The 24,224-nt window shown below is 37.9% G+C and overlaps 1 long non-coding RNA gene across 1 annotated transcript; it reads right to left on the bottom strand.

Moving 5' to 3' along the window:
• Nucleotides 1-8,121: 8,121 nt before the first annotated feature.
• LOC107829463 (uncharacterized) lies at nt 8,122-13,247 on the bottom strand. Its single transcript, XR_012704435.1, has 2 exons — nt 12,297-13,247; nt 8,122-8,514 (listed from the first exon to the last, which is right to left on the bottom strand). It is a non-coding gene; the product is annotated as an uncharacterized LOC107829463 (long non-coding RNA).
• Nucleotides 13,248-24,224: the final 10,977 nt, after the last annotated feature.

Raw genomic sequence — 24,224 nt, 5'->3', positions numbered from 1 at the left:
GTATGATCGTGAGCACAAGAAGTGAAAACTCGTCCCATTGAATTTGCTTCATTCTCATTCCCTTAAGAGAAGGTGGTAGCAATATGTGATAAGTCTGAAAGAAGACAAAATTATTACTATGAAGGTATCAATGGATGTGGACGTGGTAATAGACGAAATTATAATCGTCATCATTGTGATAATGAGAATAATAAGGATTCTCAAAATAATCCTTCACTCTGTAAAAGTCATGTTTGTCATCGATTTGACATGAAATTTTGTAAAGCACATATAGATGATTATGGTCCATTCATGATGTGATTGTGACAACATGAGATTTATTAATACATATTTATTTTTGAAAGAATATGAACATGCTAGTGGTAGTGAATACACAGTGCAGAGTATAGTATCAGCACAACTGACCCTATGAGCTGGTAAGTGTCGAGCTTAACCTCGGCGAAATAGTGACGAGACTAGGACAAGACTACTAAATAAACCTGCACAGTTTAAAGCATAAATGACAAGTAATAATAACGGAAACTAGTAATTAAAGATGGGAGGAGGAAACATGTTGCGGGGAAATATCCAGTACTAACAGTAACTCAGGAAAAAACATAAAGAACATTTTAAAGTCAGCATCAGTAAGAATAAGAAAAAAGTAACAATCAATATCCACTTTCATTATTTATTGTTGCGGCGCGCAACCTGATCCAAATAATATAAATCTGTTGCGGCGCGCAATCCGATCCAAATCATATATCACTATTGCGGCGTGCAACCCGACCCCTCTTATCCTCCCTTATTACTCCATGTTGCGGCGTGCAACCCGATCCCATATAATATTGTTGCAGCGTGTAACCCGATCCCAATATACAATTCAACACCAATCACAAAAGAATTCCGGCAAGGGAACAATAAGGAAACAATACTATCCCGGCAAGGGAACCAACAATAAGAATAAACACATCTCGACAAGAGACCAACAGTATGAATTAAATACGTCCCGGCAAGGGAATCAGCTATAACCAAACTTGTACCAACATTTAACTTCACAAACGAAACCTCAACTAGAACCAATACTCAACAATAAGCAAATACCACGAGAACAAATCATGATTCTTGCCCAACACGGGGAATAAACAACTTAGGCATTTGTTGTACTTATTAAGATCACAACGATTACAATTTAGGACTCACGGACATGTTTGACAATGACGTATAGATACTCGTCACCACACCTATACATCGTACACTACATTAGCACATAGCAAATAAAGCACAATACTTATTTCCTCAAGCTAAGGTTAGACCAAACACTTACCTCAATGCCACGAACACAATTCAAGCCTCAACTACGGCTTTACCTCTTGATTCTACCACCAATTCGCTTGTATCTAGCCACAATTTACTTAATGATATCAATAAATGCTAAATGAATCAATTCTTATGCATGGAAATAGGTTTTCTAAAGATTTCCCCAAAAAGTCAAAAATCGACCCCTACCCATATGGTCAAAACCCGATTACCCATTCACCCACGAATTCAAATATATAATTTGTTTTGAAATCAGACCTCGATTCCCCAAAATTTGAAAATTCTAGGTTCTACCCAAAATACTCAATTTCCCCCATGAAAACCCTTGATTTTGAGTTGAAATCAAGTGGAAAGATGCTATATATTAAAGAAAATAAGTTAGAAATGACTTAAAATTGATTTGGAGAAGAACTTTTCTTTAGAAAATCACCCAAGAAAGCTTAGGGTTTGAGGGAGTTTGAAAAATAAAAAATTTTCGGCTAAGTTATGATTTACAGAGGTGTAGATATCGCATTTGCGGTGAAATGTTCGCAAATGCAAAATCGCAATTGTGGCCAAGGCTTCGCAATTACGAAGGAAGGCCTGCCCTGTTAACCTCGCAAATGCGAACACTATTGGAGTCGCTTTTGCGACTGGAGCTTCGCAAATGCAAAGGTCACCCCCTGCCCAGTCATTGCAAACGCGATGGTTAGTCGCAATTGCGAAGCTTGCAGACCCGCAACACACCAACAGTTTTCTTAAGTCCAATTTCACTTTGTGGCCTATCCAAAACTCACCCGAGCCCTCGGGAAACATGCACGTAAGTCTAAAAACATCATACGAACTTGCTCGTGCAATCAAATCATCAAAATAACATCAACAACTATGAATTAAACCTCAAATTCATGAAATCACTCAAGAACATCAAAATTACTATTTTCTCAACTATAGGTCCATTTTGTACCAAACTAATTCCAATCTTTACCAAATTTTACAGTTTTAACTTAATTATTATTTCAAACTTGTATCGAGCTCCGAACCAAGATACGGGGTCGATACCATCAAGAAAATGCATCAATTCACTTCTAAAAACCTTTATATTTTCCAGAAAATAATTTTTTAAAAAAAATTATTTCTCGGGCTTGGGACCTTGGAATTCGATTTCGGGCATACGCCCAAGTCCCATATTTTACTACGGACCCTATGAGACCGTCAGACCACAGGTCTGGGTCCGTTTACCAAGAATGTTGAACAAAGTCAACTTTATTCAATTTTAAAAGCCAATTTCCTTATTTTACATTGTTTTCACATAAAAGCTTTTCGGAAACGTGCCCGGACTATGCATGCATATCGAGGTGAGACAAAGAGAGGTTTTTAAGGCCTTGGAATATAGAATTTTATTTGCAACACAAGTGATGACCTTTTGGGTCATCATATTCACCTCTAAAACAATCGTTCGTGAACATAGAAAAGAAGTACCTGAGTCAGAGAAAAGATAGGGATATCGGCTATGCAAATCGGACTCGAACTCCCAGGTCGCTGCCTCAACAGGGTGACCTCTCCACTGAACACGTACAAAAGGGAAACTCTTCGATCTTAACTGACGAACCTGCCGGTCTAGAATAGCTACCGGCTCCTCCTCATAGGACAAGTCCTTGTCCAACTAGACAGTGATGAAGTCTAACACGTGGGATGGATCGTCGTGATACTTCCGAAGCATGGACACATGAAAAGCTGGATGCATGGCTGATAAACTCAGCGACAATGCAAGTTTGTAAACCACCTCTCCCACTCGATCAAGAATCTCAAACGGGACAATGAATCTAGGGCTAAGCTTTCCCCTCTTCCCGAATCTCATCACGCCCTTCATAGGCGATACCCAAAGCAACACTCACTTGCCGACCAAGAATGCTACATCACGAACCTTACGGTCGGCATAACTCTTTTGCCTGGACTGAGTTGTACGAAGCCTATCCTGAATAATCTTAACCTTGTCCAAGGCATCCTGTACTAGATCCGTACCCAACAATCGAGCCTCTCCCGGCTCAAACCATCCAACCGGCGACCGACACCGCCTACCATATAAAGCCTTATAAGGAGCCATCAGGATGCTCGACTGGTAGTTGTTGTTGTAGGCAAACTCAGCTAAAGGCAAGAACTAATCCCACGAGCCTTCAAAGTCAATAACACAAACTCGGAGCATATCCTCTAAAATATGAATAGTACGCTTGGATTGCCCGTCCATCTAAGGATTAAATGTTGTGCTCAACTCGACCCTGTATGCCCAACTCACGCTGAACTGCCCTCCAGAAATGTGAAGTAAACTGTGTACCTCGATCCGAAATGAAAGACACGGGCACACCCTGAAGACAAACAATCTCCCGGATATAGATCTCGACTAACCTCTCAGAAGAATAGGAAACTACCACAGGAATGAAATGTGCTGACTTGGTTAGCCTATCAACAATAACCCACACTGCATCGAACTTCCTCTGAGTCTGTGGGAGTCCAACAACAAATTCCATAATGATACGCTCCCACTTCCACTCAAGAATCTCAATCTTCTGGAATGAACCACCAGGTCTCTGATGCTCGTACTTTACCTGCTGACAATTCAAACACCGATCCACATATGCAACAATATCCTTCTTCATCCTCCTCCACCAAGAATGCTGCCGCAAATCCTGATACATCTTAGCGGCACCTAAATGAATAGAGTACCGGAAACTATGAGCCTTCTCTAAAATCAACTCTCGAAGTCCATCCACATTAAGCATACAAATATGACTCTGCATCCTCAAAACTCCATCATCTCTAATTGTAACCTGCTTGGCACTTTTGTGCTGCACTATGTCTCCAAGGACAAGCAAATGAGAATCATCATACTGCCAATCTCGGATACGCTCAAATAATGAAGAACGAGTGACTGTGCAAGCCAACACATGGCTGGGCTCAGAAACATCCAACCTCATAAACTGATTAGCCAAAGCTTGAACACCCAAAGCAAACGATCTCTCACCGACTGGAATATACGCAAGACTACCCATACTGGCTGACTTTCTACTCAAAGCATCGGCCACCACATTGGCCTTTCCCGAATGATATAAGATGGTGATATCATAGTCTATCAATAGCTCCAACCATCTTCTCTGCCTCAAATTTAGCTCCTTCTACTTGAACAAATACTGTAGACTCTTGTGATCCATGAACACCTCACATGATACGCCATACAGATAATGCCTCCAAATCTTCAACGCGTGAACAATGACTACTAACTCCAAATCATGAACTGGATAATTCTTCTCATGAATCTTCAACTGTCGTGAAGCATAAACAATGACCTTACCATCCTACATCAACATCGCACCAAGTCCAATACGAGATGCGTCACAATAAACTGTATATGGCCCTGAACCTGTGGGCAAAACCAACACTGGCGCCACAGTCAAAGCTGTCTTGAGCTTCTGAAAGCTCGCCTTACACTCGTCCGACCACCTGAACTGGGCACCCTTCTGGGTCAACATGGTCATCGGGGCTACAATAGATGAAAACCCCTCCACAAACCGATGGTAATAGCTTGCCAAACCCAAGAAACTCTAGATCTTTGTAGCTGATGCAGGTGTAGGCCAGTTCTTGACTGCCTCTATCTTCTTCGAATCTACCTGAATACCCTCTGCTGATACAACGTGACCCAAGAATGCAACCAAACTCAACCAGAACTCACACTTTGAAAACTTAGCATACAACTGACTATCTCTTAAAGTTTGAAGAACAACTCTCAGATGTTGCTCATGCTCCTCCCGACTGCGGGAATAGATCAAAATATCATCAATGAAGACTATCACGAACGAATCCAAGTAAGGCTTGAACACTCTGTTCATCAAATCCATAAAAGCTTCTGGGATTTGTCAACCCAAATGACATCACCAAGAACTCATAATGCCCGTACCGAGTGCAGAAAGCTATCTTAGGGACATCGGATGCCCCAATCCTTAACTGATGGTAGCCAGATCTCAAGTCAATCTTCGCAAATACCTTGGCACCCTGAAGCTGATCAAAAAAATCATCAATCCTCGGCAATGGATACTTATTCTTGATTGTAACCTTGTTCAACTGCCGATAATCTATACACATCCTCATCAATCCATCCTTCTTCTTAACAAACAACACGGGCGCACCCCAAGGCGAGACACTAGGTCTAATAAAGCCTTTATTAAGCAAGTCTTGCAACTGCTCCTTCAATTCTTTCAACTCAGATGGGGGCATACAATACGACAAAATAGAAATGGGCTGAGTGCCCAGAGCCAAATCAATGTAGAAGTCAATATCCCTATCGGGTGGCATACCCGGCAGGTCTGAAGGAAATACCTCAAGAAACTCACGAACAACAGGCACAAAATCCATAGAAGGAACCTCAACACTAAAATTACGAACATATGCCAAATAGGCCAAACACCCCTTCTCGACCGATACCGAGCCTTCATATATGAGATAACCCTACGGGTAGAATGGCCAGGAGTCCCTCTTCACTCTAAATGAGGTAAACCCGACAAGGCTAAGGTCACATTCCTGGCATGGTAGTCCAGGATAGCGTGGTAAGGTGATAGCCAGTCCATCCCCAATATGACATCAAAATCAACCATGTCCAAAAGTAACAAATCTACTCGAGTCTCAAGACCCGCAATCACGACTATGCATGAACGATGGACATGATCTACCATTATAGAATTACCCACCAGTGTAGACACATATATAGGAGCACTCAAGGAATCAATAGGCATGACCAGATACAGTGCAAAATAAGATGACACATAGAAGTATGTAGATCTTGGATCAAATAGAACTGAAGCATCTCTACTACAAACCAGAACAGTACCTGTGATAACCGCATCTGAAACCTCAACCTCAGGGCTGGCTGGAAGAGCATAACATTAGGGATGGGGCCCACCACTCTAAACTACATCTCTGGGATGGCCTCCTGCTGGCTGGCCTCCACCTCTAGTGACCTGACATTCACCTCTAATACCTCTACCTCCACCTCTAGCACCTCTACCCCCACCCCTAGCTGGCTGAGCGGATGATGGAACACCCGGTGCCTGAACCATAGCATGGGAACCCTGCTGCTGTGATCGAACACCCACTAATCTCGGATAAGCCCTCCGGATATGACCATACTCACCGCACTCAAAGCATCCACCTGAGTGCTGCGGCTGAGGGAACTGAGATGGGCCCTGGCGGACCAGCTGACCATGAGAATAACTCTGAATAGGAGGTGCTCTGATAGGAGCTGATGGTGCACGGTAGGACTGCTGATCAGAATACTTCATATGAGAACCACGGCCACCTAAAGCACCATGAGAGGTCTGAAGTGCTAAATGAAATAGCCTGGGAGGATGGCCCTTACCAAAAGAATCCCTGCCTCCAAATGAGGCACCACTGAACCTGCCTGAATGATGGGGCCTCTTGTTAGACCCCTGACCACTCCCCTGCGATAGAACCATCTCAACTCTCATGTCCACATTGTCCGCATCCTGGAAAGAAATCTCGCTCCCAGTCTCCTTAGCCATCTACAATCGAATCGGCTGAGCGAGTCCCTCAATGAATCTCCTCACCCCCTCTCTCTCGGTAGGAAGTATGATAAGAGCATGACAGTCCAAAGCAATGAATCTAGTCTCGTACTGAGTGATGATCATAGAACCATGCTGGAGACGCTCAAACTGCCTCCGATAGTCCTCCCTCTGAGTGATAGGAAGAAAATTCTCCATAAATAGTTGAGAGAACTGATCCCAAGTCAAGGTAGGCGACCCAGCTGGCCTAGACAAACAATAATCCCTCCACCAAGTCTTAGCGAAACCTGACAGACAAAAAGCAACAAAGTTGACCCTATTGGTCTCCACTATCCCCATGTTCTGAAGAACCTCATGGCAGTTGTCTAAGTAATCCTGGGGATCCTCTAAAGGTGTACCACCATAAGTAGTAGTGAACAACTTGGTGAACCTGTCTAACCTCTACAAAGCATCGGCAGACATAGCTGCTCCATCACCGGTCTGAGCTACCACACCCGGCTGAACTGCTCAAACTGGTTGAGTTGTTGGTGTCTGAAACTGGGGAGTCATCTGCTTCAGAGTGTGGGTAGCGGGAGTCTGTGCTCCTTCCCCAGCCTTAGAGATAAGTGGTGTTACAGGAAGTAAGCCTGCCCGGGTGAAACTCTCCATAAGGCCCACTAGATGAACCAGAGCATCCTGGAGTACTGAGGTAGCATTGAACCACTCTAGGACCTGAGCTGGGCCTACCGAAATTGTCTGGGCCGGAACCTCATCTTCAAACTCTACCTGAGGCTCCGCCACTAGTACTGTTGCTCTAGGCTGAGCATTGCCCCTGCCTCAGCCCCTAGCATAGCCTCGTCCTCGTCCTCTAACCCTTGTGGGAACTGCTGTTGGGGGCTCGAGATGCTGGTTAGTAGATGAAGAAGCGCGTGTTCTTGCCATCTGCGAAAAAACAGAGTAGAAAATCAATTAACATTGAGATACCAAACTGCACGATAGAGATGAATATAAGTGAAACTGTTCCTAACTTTGCAGCCTCTGGGGGGATAAGCACAGACGTCTCTGTACCGATCCCTCAGACTCTACCAAGCTTGTCCATGAATTGTGAGACCTAAGCAACCTAGAGCATTGATACCAATTTGTCACGACCCGGATTTCCCACCCTTGAGAGTCGTGATGGCGCCTACTCGTGAAAGCTAGGCAAGCTGAGTATTATAGATTCATTAGCCCCTTTTACTTAACCTTTTTAACAATTTTAAACAACATGAAATCAACAGTGGAATAATAATAATTAAAGACATACGGAAGAAGAAATCTGATAACTTAGCCAAATACAAATACGAAAAATACAAAGTACATCTCTACCAAGAACTGGTGTTACAATATCATGAACCATCTACGAATACTACAAATAGTTGTCTGGAAAGAAAGATACAATCTGTCTCTGATGTAAATGAAAACAGAATATAAAGATAGAAGGGGATTCTAGGGCCTGCAGACGTCTGCAGGACTACCTCGGGTCTCCTGATGGACTAAAGGCAGCAACCTCTCTCTACGGTCCAAATGCTCTAGCACCGGGATCTGCACACAATGCAGAGTGTAATATCAGCACAACCGACCCCATGTGCTGGTAAGTGTCGTGCCTAACCTTGGCGAAGTAGTGACAAGGCTAAGACAAGACTACCAAATAAACCTGCACAGTTTAAAGCATAAATGACAAGTAATAATAACAGAAACTAGCAATTAAAGATGGGAGGGAGAAACATGTTGCGGGGAAATATCCAGTACCAATAGTAACTTAGGAGAAAACATAAAGAACATCTTAAAGTCAGCATTAGTAAGAATAAGGAAATAGTAACAATTAATATCCACTTTCATTCTTTATTGTTGCGGCGCGCAGCCCGAACCAAATAATATAAATCTGTTGCGGCATGCAACCCGATCCAAATCATATATCACTGTTGCGACGTGCAACCCGACCCCTCCTATCCTCCCTTATTACTCCATGTTGAGGCGTGAAACCCGATCCCATATAATGTTGTTGCAGCGTGCAACCCGATCCCAATATAAAATTCAACACCAATTACAAAAGAATCCTGACAAGGGAACAATTAGCAAACAACACTATCCCGGCAAGGGAACCAACAATAAGAATAAACACATCCCGGCAAGGGAGCCAAAAGTAAGAATTAAATACGTCCCGACAAGAGAATCAGCTATAACCAAACTTGTACCAACATTTAACTTGACAAATGAAACCTCAACTAGAACCAATACTCAACAATAAGCAAATACCACGAGAACAGTCATGATTCTTGCCCAACACGGGGAGTTAACAACTTAGGCATTTGTTGTACTTATTAAGATCACAACGATTATAATTTAGGACTCACGGGCATGTTTGACAATGACGTATAGATACTCGTCACCACACCTATACATCGTACACTACACTAGCACATAGCAAATAAAGCACAATACTTATTTCCTCAAGCTAAGGTTAGACCAAACACTTATCTCAATGTCACGAACACAATTCAAGCCTCAACTACGGCTTTACCTCTTGATTCCACCACCAATTCGCTTGTATCTAGCCATAATTTACTTAACGATATCAATAAATGCTAAATAAATCAATTCTAATGCATGGAAATAGGTTTTCTAAAGATTTTCCCAAAAAGTCAAAAATCGACCATGAGCCCACATGGTCAAAACCTGATGTTCGAACCAAAAACCGATTACTCATTCACCCAAGAACTCAAATATATAATTTGTTTTGAAATTGGACCCCAAATTGAGGTCCAAATCCCCAAAATTTAAAAATCCTAGTTCTACGCAAAACACCCAATTTCCCCCATGAAAACCCTTGTTTTTGATTTGAAATCAGGTGGAAAGATGCTATATATTAAAGAAAATGAGTTAGAAATGACTTACAATCGATTTGGAGAAGAACTTTTCTTTAGAAAATCGCCCAAGAGAGCTTAGGGTTTGAGGGAGTTTGAAAAATGAAGAATTTTCGGCAAAGTTATTGTAGACATGTGATTTTTGACCATCCCCAAGATTTTTTATATTTTAGCATGTAAATATTTAATTTAGGCCTAATATCGCTATTTCAACTAACTTTGACTCTTTTACTTTATTTTTATTACAAGAAAATGAAAATTATAAAAAATAGTTTCATTAATGTTTTATAGTCATTTTTAATCTTGAAAAATACCAAAAATAATTTTGTTTTAACGGTCAGTCTTATTTTAATAGTTATTTTACTTAAGTAGGATTAATTAATAAATGAGATCATATTTTTAGTCTCGTTCGTGGGAAAAAATTAAAATTTGGGCTCAAACGACCCATTTTTAGGCCTAATTTTCGGATCTAGCTCATAATTCCTAGGCCCATACCCCTTAACCTAAAAAAACCCTACAAAAACCTAGACCTAGACACTCTACAATCAGTCATTTGGACTGAAGACCTAATGAGTAACGCCTAAAACCTTCACAAAAAAGATACATCAGCTGTTTTTTCATAGAATAGGACCCTCCCCCCACAGATATGTCTCCTTCTGAAAACAAAGCAACCATTTTCATGGCTTTTGGCTAAACAAAAACAAAGCAGCCATCTCACAAACAACCACCCTCAACTTTCCATTTTCTACCCAAAAACCATCCCCGAGCTTCGTCTTCTCAGCGCCTAAAGACACAACTAACCTCTTTTATCTTCTCCACACCCAAGAACACCAAACGACTCACCCCTCCACATAGATGTAGATAGAGAACGGGCAGAGAGAGTGACGATCAGGGAGGAGGACAGATGAGAAACAGAGGCTTACTGACGGTCTTTCATCAAACGAAAATCAATCGCACCTCCTTCTTCTTCAAGAGAAATTTTCTCTTTAGATTTCTGTCACACCTCCTTTTTTACTACACCCCCGGAAGGGTATATAAGGGAGTTTTTTCCAACTTAAAGTGACAATCGAAACGGGATTATTTTATTAAAAAAAAAATCAGAGTCGCCACTTGGGATAATTTATGGTGTCCCAAGTCATCGGTTCAAATCTAGAATCGAGGAAAGATTGACTCTGTATTACAGTCCGCGAACACAGAAATTCGGGTAAGGCATTCTGTTAACCCGGGAGAAGGTGTTAGGCATTCCCGAGTTCTGTGGTTCTAGCACGGTCGCTCAACTGTTATTATTGGCCAAATTATCTGATTTTAAAATACTTTTAAACCTATGTGCATTTTAGCTTTAAATCGTTTTTAATTATTTTCAGAAAGATTTCAACGTCATCTAAAACATGTCTTTGGACCACGCCACATGAAATGCACCCGAAATCCGAGACACATTTTATTTAACGTTGTTAAGATTTAGATTTGGGTCACATGAAATGCACACCCGAGTTTAAAAAGGTAATTTTTAAGATAGCTCGCCTAAAGCAACTACGCTCTTTCAAGTTTGCGAGGGCCATAGAAAATTCAAATAATGGCACACCTCGATTTCTAGAGGATTAAAATTAGTTGAGTGAGGGCCATACATTATGGGATTCATATGTGAATGGCATGCCTCACTTTATTTTAAAAAGATTCGTACTCAACTAAAGCGAATTACGGATGTTCATAAGTGACCATCCAACTTGTTTAGAATCGATTCACACATGTAGAAATTTATAGATCTAATTTTGAAAGCATCAATAACAAACGGGAGGCTGCCAAGGATATTATGGCCGATCATATAGAGACAAATAGCCAAACCTTTTAATGCAATTACGCAGTAGCACCAGACAAAAAAAAGCTGCAACATATATAAAGTAAAATCTTTATCTAAAGGTAATTGGGCATTGTATTAAAGTGAAATTTATACATATGGCTAATTATTTAGGATCAATCAACATATGCTAGCAGTAGTCATCTCTATTGCAAAGGAAGAAGATTCAAAAGGAAGCAATTGTAGGAGACCGTATCACAGTAATAGCAAAATAGAAACATGTGCTCTTAACCAACGCACCATCAAGGGCGGAGCTTTATATTTTCGAAAACTTGACTTCACAACACGACCGGAATAAGAACCTCAAACGAAGACCGGAAACAACAAATTGAGAACAAATTTCAGCTCAATACTTCAGAAATCAAGCTAAGCACGCTAATCAAATTCATTAAAATCAATTAACTCAAATGATCTAGTCCAAGTTCATCTATAACTCAAACTTTTCAAAATTTTCAGCACATATGCACCTTCAGCACATCACATCCACTCTATTGAACACAACCAAACATGCTTCGCAAATTCGAAACATCTGTAATTCCCCACCAGAATTTGACGACAGTGATATAAGTTAAACAGGTTTGAATCTTCTAACTTACAAATTACTTAGAAAAGGATTCAATCATATAAAGATAACAAATGTATCGAAATTTCATGGAGAGGAACAAAAGACACGTTTCGTATTATGTCCAAGTAAAACTTGAATTCATAGTTGAATACCTGGTTGGGCAAGAAACGATTGAAAGAGCCAAAAAAAAAACACAACAAATAGGGCTGAAGTTCGGCAAATACGAGCAGAAATTAGAATGGAACCTCGAGCAACAGCTGGGAACTCGACTCGGCACCACGAATGTTGAATCGAACATGAACTCAAACCCAAATATCAGTCAAATTCCATTTTTTGCGACAAATAAACCCAGCCAAAAATCCTCTACCTCCGTCTTGATTTTCTATCTGTTCTCTCTGCTGTGTGTGTGTGCTTAGCGACTGAAATCCATGAAAAAGATGAAGTTTCTCTGGGGGCGGGGGGGACGGTTTTGGCTGACGAAGGTGATGAAGAAGAAGACGGCTTAGGGGTGCTGTATGGGGTGCCAGCGTTCAGGGGTTTTCACTTCAGAGGAAGCCATGAAATTTTTTGCTGTTTCTTCTATGAAGACCGTCGATCAGGGGGTGGGTATCCTGTGTATTTTTGTTGAGAAGATGAAGTTACAGGGGAATAGGGTCTTATTTTGTCCTTTGCGGCAGATTTCTAAAGAGGTCCCTCTTATTTTAGTGTATTTCCGTCTCTTTAAATAGGTAGCAGAAATGAATTACCTATTCACAAATACCCCTTCCCCAATTTTTTATTTAACTCCACTCAAATACTTTTCTTTGCTCTATTCAGTAATGCACTCCCAACCTCACCACTCTAGAAGCTTTCTAATTAGTTAGGTAAGACTCCCCAATTTAAACAATCCCTAGACTACCCTTAAAACCTCATGTTAATTACTTCAAAAACCAAATGGGTCAAATTGACCCAAGATTCAACCTAGAAAATTAGATTAATTACTCAAAATAATAATTATCCCAACTAATTAAATACCAAATTAAAAGAAAATTGTCAAAATTCAAAAATTAAAGAGTAAAATGCAACATGACTATTTTTTATGATGTTTTTCTATTTTGTCAAACAACAACTTACTTAATTAATCTAAAAATGTAAAATAAAATCCTAAATGCAGATACAATATATTATTTTATATTTTTATGATTTGAAATAAATGCCAAAGATAATCCTAATTAATTAAACTAAATATGAAACTATTTTTGTGTTTTCAAAATTATATAAAGATAAAAATAAGGTACTATTTTTTGTATTATTTTTTTAAAAAAGAATTTATGAAAAATACATAAACTAAAATATTTTTTATAATTTTTCTTTTTCTTGTAATAAAATAAAGTAAAAGAGTCAAAATGCGTTGAAATATCTATATTAGGCCTAAATTAAATATTTACATGCTAAAATATAAAAATATTGGGGAGGGAGGGTCAAAAATCACATGTCTACAATTTTCATTAAAACTCAAGTCTCAACATTAAACTACAAGACAACTCTTTAAACACCTCAAAACAAGCCCTAAAACAACCATGAGAATCCATGGCACGAACCCCTTTCCCTTCGAGTTCCGGTTGCAATCGAGCAGCGAGGTTCAATCCGTCGAGGTCGCCGGTTCAAAGTTCAGTCAATAGCTCGCTGTGGTCGATTCGATTTGGATTTTTACATTTGGAGAATGCTGAGCAAAGGTCCATTCTAATATTTATCATCTTTTTGTGTACTTGCGTGAATAAACCCACACTATCCTTAATAAATATTGTTCAGTTTAAATTGTGGTTTCCAAGTTATATTATCATGTGAATATTTTCATGTTATCCTTGTTAGTAATATTTTTCTCTTTCTTTTGTCTAGCTTGATTCATTTATTATGGCCATGTTCACAATTTTGTGCTAATCTGGTGGGTACATATTTGTGGCGAGGTTATTAGTTTATTTGTGCTTCAAATTTTACATGATTCATTAAGCTTGTTTTTATTTGTATTATTGCTTGTGTTTCATATTTTTGTTATCTTAAATTTATAATGTTAGATTTATCAAAGGACAGAAAGATTTAGGGGTTGGATATAAAAGAAAAATCAGAATGTTAAACTAGTCAAATAATTCCATAACTTCAATCACCTTTCTTGAGTAACGAACTGTGTGGTTATTCCAACAAATGATTTCCATAATTTTGGACCTTCACATGTAATCTTAAATTGTAGTAAGTAATTTAAGTCATGGACATTCGTCGTTTACTTTAGGCACGTTTAATATACTATCGTAATTGCGTACACGTTCGCGTGACATAATTATGATTTTAAAACCAAATCGGAGTATGCGTGCGCGCAACTTCGACCGAAATTTCTTAATAATAATAAGCCGTTATTAATTGTGGACACGTTCGCGTGACATGATTTTTGACACGCCAAACGGAATGGGTACACGTACGCGTGACCTGTTTTAAGATAACTTTTCTTAATTAAAAGGGCAAATGCACATAGGTTCTAAAATCGGTGATCAAACAATTTGATTAAGCCAAGTATGATCAAAACGACCGTGCTAGAACCACGGAACTCGCGAATGCCTAACACCTTCTCCCGGGTTAACATAATTTCTTATCTGGATTTCTTTGTTCGCCGACCGTAAATAGAGTCAACTTCCTCGATTCGGGATTTTAAACCGGTGAATCTGAATTATCCCAAGTGGTGACTCTGAATTTTGAATAAATAATCTCGTTTCGATTGTCACTTAAATTGAAAAAAACTCACTTATATACCCTTTCGGGGTAGTAAAAAGGAGGTGTGACAGCTCTGGCGACTCTACTGGGGAGAAAAACCCAAAACTTCTGGTTCAGGGTTCAAGAATCCGAGCTTGTTTTTACAATTTTTTACTTGGCTTTCTTTATTGTTTCTATTATCGTATTTGTGGACCTAATGTGCTAAATGTTGTTTATTTACCGCTTTGTATTATTTGAATTGTATTAAACTGTCTTCTTACACCACCCCTCTGAGTCTTCTGAAAATGGTGCACACGTTCGTGTGGCCTTCTTTTTCTGTAGAAGTTATACCGAATAAGAACAGGGTTGGGCCAGTAACAAGGCCGGGTAGACTTCAGTGCTCCCAGTACGTTGCCCCATCTTCGGTTCGAGTTGTCCGCTCGGGTAAGCCAGGTCAAGAACACAACCCCAGGCTTTAAACTTAGAACAACATAACCTCATGTCGGATCACTAGTAGGAACATTTGCTTGCATCACGTGGATTTGACTTAGGGGACTCAACGCAGGGGTTGGGTACGTCTAGGATAGGTGTACCCAAAAATAAAAGACCATCATGATGCATCCTATGTGCTACATGTTACATTTCTTCAAGGGTAAAAGGATCATTTGACGGACCAATGATGACTAAGGGTAAATGAGAAAAAAAAAGGTGAAGTGTGAAAATAAAGCAAGTAGGGCCCAGTTATGTTTTCTTTCACATTTTTGTTAAGAAAAATACAAAAAACAAATATGACAAATTCAAAAAAGATTTTGCACTTTTTCATCATTTTTCGAAAATCAAAAAATCAAAAAAAAAGAGGAAAAGAAAATCCAAAAAGAGTTTACAGTTTCATCATTTTTCAAAAAAAATTTTTTCTCTAAATTAGTTTATTTATTTATTCTCACCCGTATCCAATCTGCCCAAACTACGCATACCTGATTCTCGTCTTTCGGGGCGTAATATGTAGACAACCCACATATGGTCTTGTCTTCCTAGTGAGTGTTTTTGGCTTCGCGGGGTCTTAGCTAAATCTTGCATTTTTAGTCACTTTTAGCCACATAGGTTAATTTTAGAAAAGTAGTCACAATCATGTCTTGCATGCGTCCAACAGGAAGAGTTATTGTCTCATATAGCGTTCTAGGTCTTTAACTTTATTTGGTCTTAATTTTCTCATACAGGTGTGGACTTACTTACCGGAGTTTGAGCAAGACAGACCCCCAGGACCATCTGGTCAGGACCGTTGCACCCGGGAGTTGCTTAAGGAAATTTTTATTTTTATTTTTTTATGTTTTGAGTCTGTTTTTCTTTTTATGTCGTCTTTTACCTTCTAGTTTTGTACAGTAATGTCGATTTTTTTATTATTGTACTTTCTGTTTTGTATTTGAAAAAGTGTGTAATAAATCAAAAATCCAAAAAAAAGAAATTTTGCGTTTTTATATTTCTGTTAGATGTTTTCTTTAGAATACTAATTCTAGGAATAAAAAAAATCATTTGAGGTGGTTTTCCTTAGGAAATTAATATCTAGACGTCAAAATAAAAATTGCTTTTATATTTTCTTTTAGTACATTAAGACTAAAAATACAAAAAAAAGAGAATTTTCTTTTAGCACCGGTTTAAAAGTTTTCTTTTAAGATATTAATTTCAAAAATCCAAAAAGATTTTCTTTTGAGGTTCTTCTTTGGGAAATTAATGAAAAAATAAATTAAAAAAATATTTTGTTTTATTTTCACTAGAACTTTAGGATATTGTACATAGAATAAGAAAAAAACATACTTTATATGTTGTTTATCTTTAAAGTTTCTTCCTTAGGTAATCAAAAACTGAAATTAAAAAATATTTTTTTTATCTTGTTCATTTCTCGTTTCGAAATCTTTTTCAGGGATATCGAATAAAAATTCAAAATATTTTCTTTGGTTTATTCCTTAGATTTCCTTCCTAAAAAAACAATCAAAAAAAGATTTTTCTCTTCTAGGGTTTTTTCCTTAATTATTTTCCATAGAATGTTTGTTTAAAAAAGAAAAAAAGAGAAAAAATATATGCTCGTTAAGCTTGAGTTTAAAATATGTTATAGAACATTAAGTCTAGAATACTCAAAAAAAAAAGGATTTGCTTCTTTTATTTCTCTTTTCTCATTAAGAAAAGAGAACGTTAGTTTGTTTACTTTATTCCCGATCTTCTCAAACTACGCAAAGATCTTATTTATGCGGCGACATGATACGTAAGCAACCTAAATAGGGTTTGATCGAATCATTTTTTTCAAAAAAGGTGAAATTATGGGATGTGAAAAATGAGAGAAAAGAAAAGAGTGATAATTATCAAAAAAAAAAAAAGAGGAAGGAAAATGAGCCAATAAGTGCTAGAAAAGAAAGAAAAGAGAAGATTGAAATGAACAAAATTGGGATGATGCCAAGTGACCTTGTGACCCTAAAAGTCATTCTAGAACCGTTAATTGTTGCTAGGTACATTGCACGCAATGTTATATTTTTAGCTGTTAAATGCCCTAATGCTAATAAGATGTCCCCATTTTGTTCCTTTATTGTCTTCATTGAGCAGAAGGGTGGTTGGTTTATGGTTTTTAAGTAACTCGTCCATACAACACAAGGTCAAAAAGCAAGGTAGTCATGGCTAGCAAAGACTTGGACGCAAAGGTTATTGATCCGTCTAAGGGAATTGTTGAATAAGAATCTAAGTTGAAAGAAGAGGTCTTGAGGTTGAAAGGACAGATGGCCGAAATATATCAAGCCTGGATTAGTGGGCATCGTCCACCATCAGTTCCCACTAACTACACTGAAAGCCTTGTCACCATTCCGCCACTATCACAAATCCAGGATATCTCGCCGCAACCTTTTCATACTCTACCCCTAGAACCACCTTACATCCCGCTCCTTTGACCACTCATGTTTTTGTAACCCCTCCACCTGCTACCTTTCCTCGATCCTCTAGCGAGACTGTGTTCAAAATCCCCGATGCCCAATGTCACACCTCCTTTTTATCGGGAAGATAGGAAAGAAAGGAGTTTTTCCAATTTAAGTGACATTATTCGAAATGAGATTATTTTATTTATTAGAGTCGCCACTTGGAATAGTTTATTTGGTATCCCAAGTCACCGGTTTATTTTAAAATCCCAAATCGAGGAAAATTTTATTTTTTAAAGTCTGCGAACCAGAAATTTTAGATAAGGAATTCTGTTAACCCGGGAGAAGGTGTTAGGCATTCCCGGGTTCCGTGGCTCTAGCATGGTCGCTTAGTGATTATTACTTGGCTTAAATTGTTTAACAACTCATCTTTAGGACCTATGTGAAATTATCTTTTTAATGCTTTTAATCACTTGATTCGTTCGTAATTAAAGAATTGAGTTATGCGTACATACACTCTTTTCCTTTGGCGCGTTAAAATCATGTCACGCGAATGTGTCCACAATTAATAATGCTTTGTTTATTTTTAAGAAAAGTTTGGTTGAAGTTGCGCGAACGCATCCCTCGAGTTACTTTTAGAATTAAATTCGCAATTAAGTTACACGAACGTATACATAATCACAATACTAGTCTAAATCGAGCCTAAAGCAAACTACGATAATTCAATTTTTAAAAGCAACATTTGTGAGGGCCATGGATAATTTAATTTATTTATGGAACACCTCAAACCTTTTCAATAAGTGTTAGTTCTTAATCTAATCTTACGAGGGCCATGAATTATAAATTTTGTTTGGCATGACACACCTCACTTATTTTAACAAAAGGGAGTTGCTTTTTATTTTAACAATTCATCACGCTTTATTAAATATTAAGAAAGTTTGGTCGAAGTTGCGCGAACGCATACCTCGATTTTGTTATTAGGATCGTAATCATGTCAAGCGAACGTGTGCACAATTACGATGATAGATTAAGTCGCATCTAAAGCAAGCTACGACTGCTCATGGTTATTAAGTCTAATTTGAGATTATTCCCATGAAACGTTCATATAGGCACCTCAATATAAAAGGAGTCACGCAATTTTACTACATGTTAATGTCATAGGCAAAAGCAAAACAGTGCAAGTGTCGACACACTGCAAACTGAAGCACACATTTAAGTAAAGAAACACATGAATGAAGAAAACATTAAAAATACATGGAAACTGAAATTGAAATAACTATAACATGCAAATAGTAACATTTGATTTTTTTTTTTTTTTTTTTTTTTAGTTTTCATGGCCAAGGGGTTAACAATTGAAAACGTATACTAAATAACTATAGCTTAGCCTCAAACACCCAATTTATTTGCAAAGAAAAATATATATATTTTTTATAACTTACTACACTTATATAAAAAAATAATTATTATAGTTTATGGCCTACTTAATACTACCCTTATCTAGTCCCACTCTAAACAGTTATAAAAATTATCAAAAAGGCATAATAGAAGCACAAATAAATAAATAAATAAATAAATAAATAAATAAAATTAAAATGAACAAACACCCTATGGAAAAGAACTGTACTCAACAAAGTTATTTGCACCCCTAAATAAATATGAACTATTAACGTAAAATTGACTTACCTTTTAACAAGTGGCCATTCATTAGAAGATCATTACACACACAAGACAAAAGTTTATATATACTACTGGATTCACATAGAAGGAATATGACAACTTTTTTTTTTTAAAACGTAAATGAATTCGTAAAACTAGAAACATGATTTAATTAAACCTTCAAAACAAAATTTAGTTAGTAACAGAATTCTTATCAGATTTGAACTTAATTGTGATTGACTATCATTTACCATTTGAAATGAAAAGTTTTTTTTTTTTACTGAACAAACTAAACCCAACTCACACGAAGATTAGAACATAGTACTTCCTGCTTCTTTCCACTAGAGAACATTTTCATAATTATTAACATATTCCTAAGACTAGACAATTAACAAAAAACGAATTATTCAATGTCTCAATTTTATGAAAACAGAAGCGTCATCCTTGATTCTTAGTCAATTAATGATCTTTTGAAGAAAAAAGTCACAAACGAATAGAAACATAATAAAATATGGTGATAAAAGGTACCGTCGATTTAAGCGGACTAACTGAGATAAAATAATTACATATCCAAAATATTATATCCAAAGTCTTGACCAAAGACATGATATCAAGGTATTGACATTTCAAGTATAACTTAAGACAACCAACATAAAATTAAAACATCTTTAACATACTATTCAAACTTTAATTAAAAAGATCAAAGTAGGACTTAAAGTACATAAACGAACCTTAAATTTCCTTGTGAATATCCGCAGAAAACGTACTATACCAACTCCGAACAACGAACGAAACTTCAAAACTCAACCAAATAATTCTTTTGAATCTTGCCTTGGTTACTGCCTTTTCTTTTTCTTTCTTCTTCTTTCAACGTTAACTTTTTTTTTTGTTTCCAAAAATCCCCCCTTTCTTTGCTGAAGAGAGTGATATTTAAATAGCGAAGTTTGCTGGATGGTTTCCCCATCTCCCCATGAAAATCGATAGCAGAAGAGGGGATCGTGGGATTTGTTCTGAGTTGTTTCAATTTTGAAAATAAACAAGTGAGTGTGTGCAAATTGTGAAGAGTGGGTAACATGGGGTAATTGTGAGAGGAGACGTGGGGGGTGGGGGAAGTTAGAGTTGGGGTTGTTAGCAAGTCACGTTATCTCAAATCAGATATTTGAGATAAAGTTTGTGATACCAAACATTATCTCTTTTAACATGACTTTATTATTATTATATTATATATATATATATATTTTAAAAGCTAAATTGAATTATAAATATAAGAAGATTAACCAACATTTTCTTATAATATAGGGAAACTATATATATTTACATGTACTTTAAATAATACTAAGAAAAAATACTATATCTTACTTATTAAAATTCTAATTAAAAGAAACTAAATACCTTTTTTTTAAATTTTCTTTTCTCGTGTAAATAGAAATAAAATTTATACTCTAAGAATGTGAATATTATTTTTGTAGTTTTTTATTTAATTAATATTTTTTTTAAACCTATTAAGAGTAAGATAAAAATTTACAATATCAAAATTATGCCTAAAGGAAATATTTACACTAAATAGTATAAAATTTGGATGTGGTCAAAAATTAGTTGTTCACACCCAACACTATGCTCTAGAACCAATTTTCAAGGTCTCGGGTCCATATTCTTACGCTCCTCATTTTGGCCTCCTGGTGAGACTGCAAAGCCTGCTAAGACAGTGGAGCAAGATGAGATATCTAGAAAGCTGAAAGGGTTTAAGGTGCCAAAGTTTAATTTGTATGATGGGCATGGAGATCCAGTAGCCCATCTGAAGGGTTATTGCAGCGCACTGAGTTGGTAACCATCAACGTGCTTTGGGATTCATGTGAAATACAAAGGTTCGGTATATGTCAAGTCATGAGCACAATGCAACAGATAAAAGGTATTGGGTTTGAATGAATCAGAGGTATTTTCCGTGATAAGGGTGACAGAGAAAGTGGTCAGTCAATAAACAAGCAAGGTTTTTCGAGTTGAAATCATAGTTATCATGGGAAGTGAAGGATCAATCTCCCTCAAAGTCAAGGCCGTAAACCAACTACCATGTTTGAACTCACAAGTTTTCTTTAATTGAAACAGGGGCGGGAAATTTTGTTTGTTCCAGAGAAACCCTCCGTGAGGAAAGCAGGTGCCAGACAAGCTTGGTAGTAAGTTCTAGTACCCTCCTGGATAACGGGATTTAGTAAGTTTTGAGACCCTCGCAAGTGACAAGGTCTGACGAGAGTCAGGCGCCCACCTGGAGAACAAGGGAAAACAGCTCAAGTCTCAAGAGAAATCAATTCAAGTTCAGCAATCAGGTGCCCACCTGGAGAATAAGGGAAAACAGTTCGAGTTTCAAAGAACAATAGTTCAAGTTCAGCAATTAGGCGCCTACCTGGAGAACAAAGGAATACAGTTCAAGTTTCAAGGGAAGACAGTTCAAGTTTCAAGGGAAAGTAGTTTCAAAAGAAAGCGGGTCAAGTTCAGCAATCAGGCGCCCACTTGGAGAACAAGGGAAGACAGTTCAAGAACAAGGGAAAGCAATTTAAGTTTCAAAGAAAAGCAGTTCGAGTTCAGCAATCAGGCGCCTACCTGGAGAATAAGGGAAAGCAGTTCAAGTTCCAGGGAAAGACATGTCAAGTTCAACAAATCAGGCGCCCACCTGGAGAACAAGGGGAGACAGCTCAAGTTTCAGGGAAAAGCAGTTCGAGTTTCAGCAATCAGGAGCCCATCTGGAGAACAATGGAAAATAGCTCAAGTTTCAAGAAAAGCAGTTCGAGTTTCAGCAATCGGGCACCCACTTGGAGAACAAGGGAAGACAGTTCAAGTTTCGAAGGAAGACAGTTCAAGTTTTGGCAATCAGGCACCCACCTGGAAAATAAGGGAATTCACTTCAGAATGCAATTCAAGTCAGCAACAAAAGAAGCTCGCGGCAAGAATGCGGGTCAGCAGTCCGAGATGACCAACAAAAGTAGTCTCATTCCAGAATAAAAAAGAGGGGAAAATGAAAAAAGAGAAGTGAATCCAAAATACAGAAGCAGAGAAATATGTGAACTGCTCAAGACGTGGTTGAAGTCACAAGCACCACATGTCCGATTTTGATCCGAAAGGATGAAGAAAAGCGAGCTAGCACTTGCAGCTAACAAGCGCCAAGGTTCAAATCTAGAGTCTGCATGAAGAACCATTGAAGACTCAAGATCAAGCTTCAGAAGACTTATAGATAGGAATCTTGTAACTCATAGTTGACAGGCTTAGCTAGTCTTTTTCATTTTTGATTTTTGATATAATAACAGAGCCGCAGACCGGAACATCAACGGAATGGCACTTCGACCGGCTCTCCACCTCGGAATACTCTATCATCTCATTCACTTCTGAAATACATGTGGCCTGATTCCTTTATATCCAAGGATATGTAGGCAGATCAGATACCAGGGCTTGGTCACATTCCCCTTTTCTCTTAGTTTAGTCTCTCCAAATAAGGGTCGAGTCAAAAAACCTGTCTAGTTGTTCTTTGTCTGAAAACTCTTCGCGTTCCCAGTCAAAAAGGGGCAGCTGTAGACATGTGATTTTTGACCCTCCCCAAGATTTTTTATATTTTTGCATGTAAATATTTAATTTAGGCCTAATATCGCTATTTCAACTAATTTTGACTCTTTTACTTTATTTTTATTACAAGAAAATGAAAATTACAAAAAATAGTTTCATTAATATTTTGTAGTCATTTTTAATCTTGAAAAATACCAAAAATAGTTTTGTTTTAACGGTCAATCTTATTTTAATAGTTATTTTACTTAAGTAGGATTAATAATAAATGAGATCGTATTTTTAGTCTTGTTCGCGGGGAAAGAATAAAATTTGGGCTCAAACGATCTATTTTTAGGCCTAATTTTCGGATCAAGCCCATAATTCCTAGGCTCATACCCCTTAACCTAAAAAACCTTACAAAAACCAAGACCTAGACACTCTACAATTAGCCGTTTGGACTGAATACCTAATGAGTAACACCTAAAACCTTGACAAAAAAAGATACATCTGCCATTTTTTTCATAGAATAGGACCCTCCACCCTACCGATATGTATCCTTCTAAAAACAAAGCAGCCATTTTCATGGCTTTTGACTTAACAAAAACAAAGCAGCCATCTCACAAACAACCACCCTCAACTTTCTGTTTTCCACCCAAAGACCATCCCCGAACTTCGTCTTCTCAGCGCCTAAAGACACAACCGACCTCTTTAATCTTCTCTACACCCAAGAACACCAAACGACTCACCCTTCCACACAGATGTACATAGAGAACGGCAGAGAGAGTGACGATTAGGGAGGAGGACGGACGAGAAACAAAGGCTCACTGACGGCCTTTCATCAAACGAAAATTAATCGCACCTCCTTCTTCTTCAAGAGAAATTTTCTCTTTAGATTTCCATTAAAACTCAAGTCTCAATATTAAACCACAAGATAGCTCTTTAAACACCTCAAAACCAGCCCTAAAACAACCATGAGAATCCATGGAACAAACCCCTTTCCCTTCTAGTTTTGGTTGCAATCGAGTAGCGAGGTTCAATCCGTCGAATTCGTTGGTCCAGAGTTCAGTCAATAGCTCATTGTGGTCGATTCGATTTGGATTTTTACGTTTGGAGAATACTGAGCAAAGGTCCATTCTAACCTTTGTCTTCTTTTTGTGTACTTGCGTGAATAAACCCACACTATCCTTAATAAATATTGTTCAGTTTAAATTGTGGTTTCCAAGTTATTTGTTAAGTTATATTATCCTGTGAATATTTTCATGTTATCCTTGTTAGTAATAT

Source organism: Nicotiana tabacum, chromosome 21 (assembly GCF_000715075.1).
Source record: "Nicotiana tabacum cultivar K326 chromosome 21, ASM71507v2, whole genome shotgun sequence".
Lineage (NCBI taxonomy): Eukaryota > Viridiplantae > Streptophyta > Magnoliopsida > Solanales > Solanaceae > Nicotiana > Nicotiana tabacum.
This window is presented reverse-complemented; position numbering and strand designations above follow the sequence as displayed.